Source organism: Panicum virgatum, chromosome 5K, assembly GCF_016808335.1.
Source record: "Panicum virgatum strain AP13 chromosome 5K, P.virgatum_v5, whole genome shotgun sequence".
NCBI classification, from domain to species: Eukaryota; Viridiplantae; Streptophyta; class Magnoliopsida; order Poales; family Poaceae; genus Panicum; species Panicum virgatum.
The window spans coordinates 32,672,277-32,679,446 of NC_053140.1; the positions used below are offsets into that span (position 1 = coordinate 32,672,277).

Consider the following 7,170-nt stretch of genomic DNA (forward strand, 5'->3'; position numbering starts at 1 on the left):
GCTGAGTATTAGTATACTCAGTCTTGCTTGTGACTTTATTTTCAGAAATAACTTGTGAGGACCAAAACACTAGTTTGACTTGGCCTAGTGTTTTATCTACTGGCTGGTCTATGGAGTGGGAACCATCCCCGGCCAGCAATGACTCGGCTGAATGATGTCATGTTCGGACTTACTATGACATCTACCCTATGACGGTTATATATAGTTGTGTTTTCTTTCCGCTGCAGAACTTCTCTCTTACACCTAGTTTTTTTTTAAATTTCTTTAAGTTCCTTTGGAAATAAAGTGTGTAAAAGCTAGAAATTTGGTTTACTAGCTTTAAACTGTAAATTACACTCCTTATCTATGTGATGTGAAATCTTGTGGAATATTGTATTTCTGACTCGCCTTCGTGCGGGATGTATACTTGTGTTACGATCGGATATCCAATGATTCCATCGGGATGTTACCCGACAGACCAATGATTATACCAGTTGAGGTGCGTTTAGATGTTTAATGCACTCGAACTAGTGTAATTCAAACTGGTTTTGCCACAGATGTTGCAAACGGTGATTATTCATGTTACAAATGTCTATTTTTCTATGTTGCAAATGTTATTTTTTAATGTTGCGATGGACCACTGGGAAAACTCCCATCAAACGTCCGGGCGCTCGGCCCCGTTTATATTTTCTTGTTCCAAGTCTTGCAATCCGCTATTCTCTACGTGCTATATCTTGATGTGTTGGAAATCTGCCCTTTCATGGTGGCAACTCGGAAGAGCGATGATGCGATGGCATTAAGTCCGCTTCACATTACTTCCAGATCATTTAATTTTACTGATACACGTTCGGTTAATAATATTTTAAAGCATTATATGGATTCAGAAAAGTACAACTGCAGTAAAAGCTTGCGAATAAGCATACCTATACCTCACAATAGTCACAGAACATCGACGGATGTGATACAAAATGTAAGGTCTGTAAATATTTTGCGAATGGATTTTACGTATGTTTGCAATCATTATTGACCGCTAAAATAGTTGATATTTGACTAATGTGCCGATGCTGATTCTATTTCTAAGCATGTTGTAAGAGCAAATCCAACAGCTCGTGTATATTTATTTGGGTAGGTAAAATTGGAGAAAGAAGAGAAAAAACGTCTTCCAACACACTCTTCATCCCTCCCCACTCGCGATCGGCCTCGCCATCTCTTCCCCCGCCTCGCTCTTTTTCCCGAGCGGCGCTGTCCCGCCATCTCCTGCTCGCGTGCGCTCTCCCCAACTTCTAGCGCGAAATCCTCCTCGCGCGCGGCAAAATCCTCCGCTGCTCCCGCACCAAATCACCCCCCCCCCCCCCAAATCTATTTTTTGGCCCCAGTCGAGCTTGCTCGCGCCATCGTCGCTGCCCCTTGGGGCTGCCATCGCCCCCTCGCGCCGGCGCAGTCCCCTGCCGCCGCCATGTTCTGGCCGCCGCGCCCTGGTGGAGTTGTGCCGCCGCGCCCTGGTGGAGTTGTGCCGCCACGCCCTGGCGCAGTTGCACCGGCGCGCCGCTCCCGCCCCCCTCGGGACGGCATAGGGGAGGCCCGCTGGTGTCGTTGCGCCACCGCCGGCCGCGACGGCTGAGGATGTCGCCTTCGCTTTCTTCCCTCCGTCCCTGTCTCAACTCACGCCAGGAGGATTTGGAGGCTCATCGCTAGAGGATCTGGAGGCTCATCGCCAGATGCCTGAAGATCTGGTCAATACTGAGCACATCGATGTGAATGATGGCTGCAATGGTGAGATTCCTGCACTCTTGGATTGTTGATTGCTAGGACTATTGTAGTCTGATTACACTAGTAATTTTATTGATTAAGAGTTGACTGCCTGCACCCTTGGATTGTTGAGTGTCTGGCCTTGTTGCTCTTTTGCTCCCACTAGTATTAGGTTACCATGCTCCTGAACCATCTTTTGCTGGGAATTTCTGAACTAGGGACAAAACAATAACAAGAGCAATGATGGTTCCATTGTCTTGTGCTAGTTCTAGTGGATTGAGCGTACGATGAACTGCTCAACAAGAACAATGATGGTTCTCTATTCTCATAAGAACAAACTGACCATTTTTAGTTGCTCATCAGTATGTGTCTTGTGCTATTTTTTACAGTGCATTCCTATTGCTCTTTTGATTACACAGTATGCTATTCCTCTCAGTTTCCAGTTGGGATGATTTTATTCTTGGTGTAAATTATGCAACTGTCTGCAGGTGTTCCTTATGTTCCATTTAACACTTAGTCATCCTCATCAAATTTTCCTTATGTTTTTGTATGAACACATGATATTATTTTTTCTGTGACAGATGGTACACAAGCAGGGTATTTCACTGACCTCCTAGTTAATGACCTTGAAGAAACTCAAGTTGCCCAACCTACTAGTGATCCAACCATCGATGACGGCCCTGCCGCAGCCAAGTGTTCTCAGGGTAGATCAAAAAATTTCAGTACTGAGGAGGACTGTCTTCTTGTTTCAGCATGGTTAAATGTGGGCATGGATCCTATTCAAGGAGTTGATCAATCCCAGGGCACATATTGGGGAAGAATATATGATTATTTCCATGCAAACAAGACATTCGAGTCAACTCGTACCACGATATCTTTAATGAATCGTTGGTCCGGTATACAACATGATGTGAATTTGTTTTGTGGCTGTGTGACCTGGATTCAGGATCGGAACCGGAGTGGTTCTAGAGTTGATGACAAAGTATACACATTATTTCAGTTGTATGATCATTTGTCTTAGTTTATATATTTGATGTTTATTTTGTTTTCAAACTTGCAGATCGCAGAAGCTTGTGCACTATTCAAGTCAGAAGACAGGAAGAATAGGAAGTTTACCTTGATGCATTGCTGGAATATCCTGAAGGACATGCCCAAGTGGATGGAGAGGCGGAAGGAAATTACTTGTGCCAAAAAAAACAAGCAACAAGAAACAGAAGGCAACGGCCATTTCAAGTCCTGCATCAGGAGAACCTGCTGCCCCGGATGCCGGTGGTTCGGATGCTCAACCATCAGGAAGACCGGATGGAAAGAAGAAAGAGAAAAAGAAGCTAAGGCAGGGTAGAACCATTGAAGCAGTTGAGTTTCTAATGGAAAAGAAGAAAGAAGCTGACCTTGAGAGAGAGTTGAAGAAAGATGAGAGGTGCAACAAAGCCTTTGCTCTGCAGGAAGAAAGGCTCAAATTGGAGAGGGAAAAGTTTGAGTTCTATAGAAAGCTGGAAGAGGACAAAATTATTTATATGGATTTGAGCACAATGACCTTCGATGACCAGCAGTATTTTGAAGATCGTAAGAGAGAGATTCGGGAAAGGCGTTTCAATAACTAGATTAGACTACTTTCAGCTCTGGTTCAGTGATCTTTGAAAGATCCTTAAACTGTTATCTTTTTTTGGAAGTGCCACTGCTGTGCACTGCATTGTTATCTTAATTATCAGCGTCATGAACCAGTATTATTATTATTCGGTCATGAAACTGTGTTGCTACTGAAATGAATGGTCATGCTTTGAAATGAATGTATATCATCCAGATCTGTTATGCTTTTGAAATGAATGTATCCTCTCCAGATTTGTTTCTCTATTTATGAAAGTTCTTGTCTGATATGTTCAACTTCTAATATTTGTTAACTGGTAATTGGTAGCTACTCAATATGTTAATTACTTTAGTTTGTACTTTGAGCCTCCCGTGGATTCTGAACCTGGTAATTAATCAGCATGCGTTTTGTCCTGGTGTTGCTGCTCGAGGTCTGACCTTGATGGCACCGTTCTAGACTATATGCAGTACACCCAAAGATATGCAGCTGTGCGCATCACTTCAGGCCAACCAGATTTAAGGAATGGTGCTTGCTACATTACGACTTGGTTGTGTCTTTTCAATGGAAAATTCCTAATCCCCCACACGATTGTTGTGAGTCAGGACTACTCAGTCTGTTTCCCCTGTGTTGGAGACTCTGGAATAGTAGGGCCTATGTTAGTTTTCTAGCTGGTATCTCTGATACTATGACGATTCAGTCCAAATGGCTCAGGCTCCATGAGAAAGATTATTCAGCATCATAGCAAGCATCAGCACTATTATTCAGCATCAAAGCGCTGTTATTAGACACAAGTGAACAGTATCTGCAGGCATAACTTGCTCAGTCCAAAATAGTCTGGAAGCTAAATATAAATTGTAATAAACATCAGCTAGGGCAGCTCAGTTGTATGAAAAACATAACTGAAGAAAGTGCTACAGCCATTATGATTCTGGGAACAGGAAAAGCAGAGCTTAGGAACTTGAATTTCAAACATCATACATTCTGCAACTTAGGTAATAGCATACATATGTAATGGTAACTTACACGCGTGCCTCGAGTATTTGTTTGCAATATCTAGCACACAAAATGCATGAGCAGTAATACATCGAAGCACCATCAGAACACATTACCTAAATCTACAGATATATTTATGTTGCTAGATGCAAAATAAACTCTGAATGCTTAAACATATGTATCATGGTCTCCAATATTTATTCAATGGAGTACAAATTTTCATGGTTTTGCCACAAGTGCTCGATCAAGTCCGCTTGAAGCTGAGTGTGGGTTTCCTTGCTCTTGATATTTTTGTAATTTCGAATGAAAGCATCAAGTTCAGGTGCAGCATCATGGGAAACTGTCACCCTTTCTCCCATATCTTCGTAGTTGCATACATATTGGCCCTTGTCGTCGAAGTTGTAATCATAGTTATCGCGCTCGTCTTCAACAATCATGTTATGCATTATGATGCAAGCCATCATAATATTATGGAGTGTCTCTTCATCCCACAAACGAGCTGGACCATGAACAATAGCAAAGCGAGATTGGAGAACCCTAAATGCCCTCTCAACATCCTTTCGACAAGCTTCTTGTGCCTTTGCAAAGTATTTTTTCTTATTACCTCGTGGCTCTGGAATGGTCTTCACAAAAGTTGCCCACGACGGATATATCCCATCTGCTAGATAATAACCCATCGTATATTCATGACCATTGATCTTTGTTGGCGTTTCTTATGCCCCAATAGAATGTTAATTCCGCAAGCGCACAGAATCACCGTTATAGCACTTCACCATGGAGTATTCCAGAGTATCGTATTTTTCCTCAGGAAAGCACTATAGTAAAGAGTATCGTAAATCGAATGATAACCGTACTAGTTAATTGACCGGCTAATTTAAATGGGGGTAAGCCAGATACAAAGATAAATGGCCAGTCTATGACCGAGTGACACACGGAGACTCAATTCCTTAGAGAGGTAGCAGCTGGGAGGACAACGAGCGAGATAAGATACTTGATACACTTCTGAACTATCGAGCTAGCCTCTCTAGATCAGACTAACTATCTAACTAATCTTCGAGAAAGTAGAGCTTACTTCGGTGGCCTCAGGGAAGGACACAGAATGGGATGAGAAGGGAGTCCAACGGCAGTCGGCACTACTGCTATGAAAACACCCGAACGTGGTGGACTACGAAGGACGGACAGGGCTGTCACCACCTGCCACCTACCACAACGGTGCCGTAGGGTGGAACACACTTTCTAGCTAACACTAAGCTCAGACACCACATCTGCACTTGGTGTTAGGATTTCTCTCGAGACCTTCGAGAGAAATCCCCCTCAACCTAGAGCACTAACTTGAGATACTCTAGGCCGGGCGAGAAAACCCGTAAGATAAATTCCCGACTATCAGAGAGATAACTTAGCCTAAGCTAAAGGACACAACTTCCGCACTCGAGCTGAACACTCTGACTCGAGAAGTTAAGGAAAGCGGAAAGTAAAGCTAACTCAGAAAAGTAAAGAAGAGAACTTATATTGATAACTTCGAAAGAAAGATACAAGAGCTTTACCAGACTTCCGAGGACTCCGGAATCCCGAGCAAAGCTCGACTCGACTCTAACTCGCAAACTACTAATCCTACTCTAGAAAGTGAAGAGAAAAATGAGCTCCAAGGTGTGTGTTACAAGTGAGGGATGAGTGCTCTTATTTATAGCCCTTCCAAGGTCGGTTCTGAGCAGGTGAAGCACGTGGCGTCGGTTGGAGGCAGTTGTGGCCGTTGTGCTTAGCTTCCACGCGAAGCCGGAGCCTGAGTGGCTGCAAGGTGGGGCCGGCCGGCCTCTCCTAGGCCGGCCGGCCTAGGAGTGTGGCCATCTGGCCACCGCCTTTGCGTGGACGTCCCTGATTACTTCCTGGACTCGGTGGAAGTTGCGTAGCTTCAACGGCTGCACGTGCTAGGCCGGCCGGCCTAGGTGAGGCCGGCCGGCCTCCCTCTACCTCACTTCGGCCCTCTGTTGCACCGTCATTGCGAGTGGACACTTGTGATCTCCCAGGGAGTTGGATTGATGACATGGGCATGCCTTTGCACTGAGTGGTGGGTCCTTTGATCCTTGTGCAAGCCTTTCGGTCCATTCGATCGAACCGACATCCAATCCTCGGCTCAGAGACACTTGAGTACATGACACCGCCCCTGGATGGAAGACGTGGCAGTGTGTGCGGGGGTGCCAGGCCGGTCGGCCTGGGTTTTAGCCCAAATTCGTCCTCTTTTGTCATGTGTTCCCCTGAAATCAAAACTCATCCAAAACTTATGGAACTTATTAGAATTAAATAAAATATAAATGGAACATAGTGTAAAGCTCGATTTATTTCCGAGAAGTTGGCGGTAAGACGTGAAATTATGGCCGTCAACACCCCCCAAGCTTAAACTTTTGCTCGTCCTCGAGCAAAGCTCAACTGAGGCTCGGTGGATCAGGAGTTGCGTCAATGTTCACACCCTACAGGTACCTTGTGCGCAGCATATTACTCATCCCGTATGTACTAAGAGTAAGTTGGCTCATACCTAAGATTCTAGAGGATGGGGTGTATTCGTTTTCATCCCTTGGTCTTGAGCGGTTGAAGGACTGAACAACCTTCACCGGAATATTTTCTGCTACTCGTTCAGGTTTCTAGCTCGGATTTTTGCAAGACTTTTTCCAAAGAAGTTCAGGTTTCCCAATGGTACTCTCAAGTCACTCAAGGTGTATGATCCTCACATGGGGTCGGAGTTTTGACTCTCTTTTCCCTACTTCTAAATCTGATATGTGGAGTTTATAGGTAGGGAGAGTGCTGCATACCTTGGTTACCTATATTGCCGAGCCGAATGGTGATCCATGAAGGATTGGAACTTAACC

At 44.5% G+C, this 7,170-nt stretch overlaps 1 pseudogene; it reads left to right on the forward strand.

Moving 5' to 3' along the window:
* The first annotated feature begins 1,213 nt into the window (after positions 1 to 1,213).
* On the forward strand, positions 1,214 to 3,555 carry LOC120707126 (annotated as a pseudogene).
* The last annotated feature ends 3,615 nt before the right edge of the window (positions 3,556 to 7,170 follow it).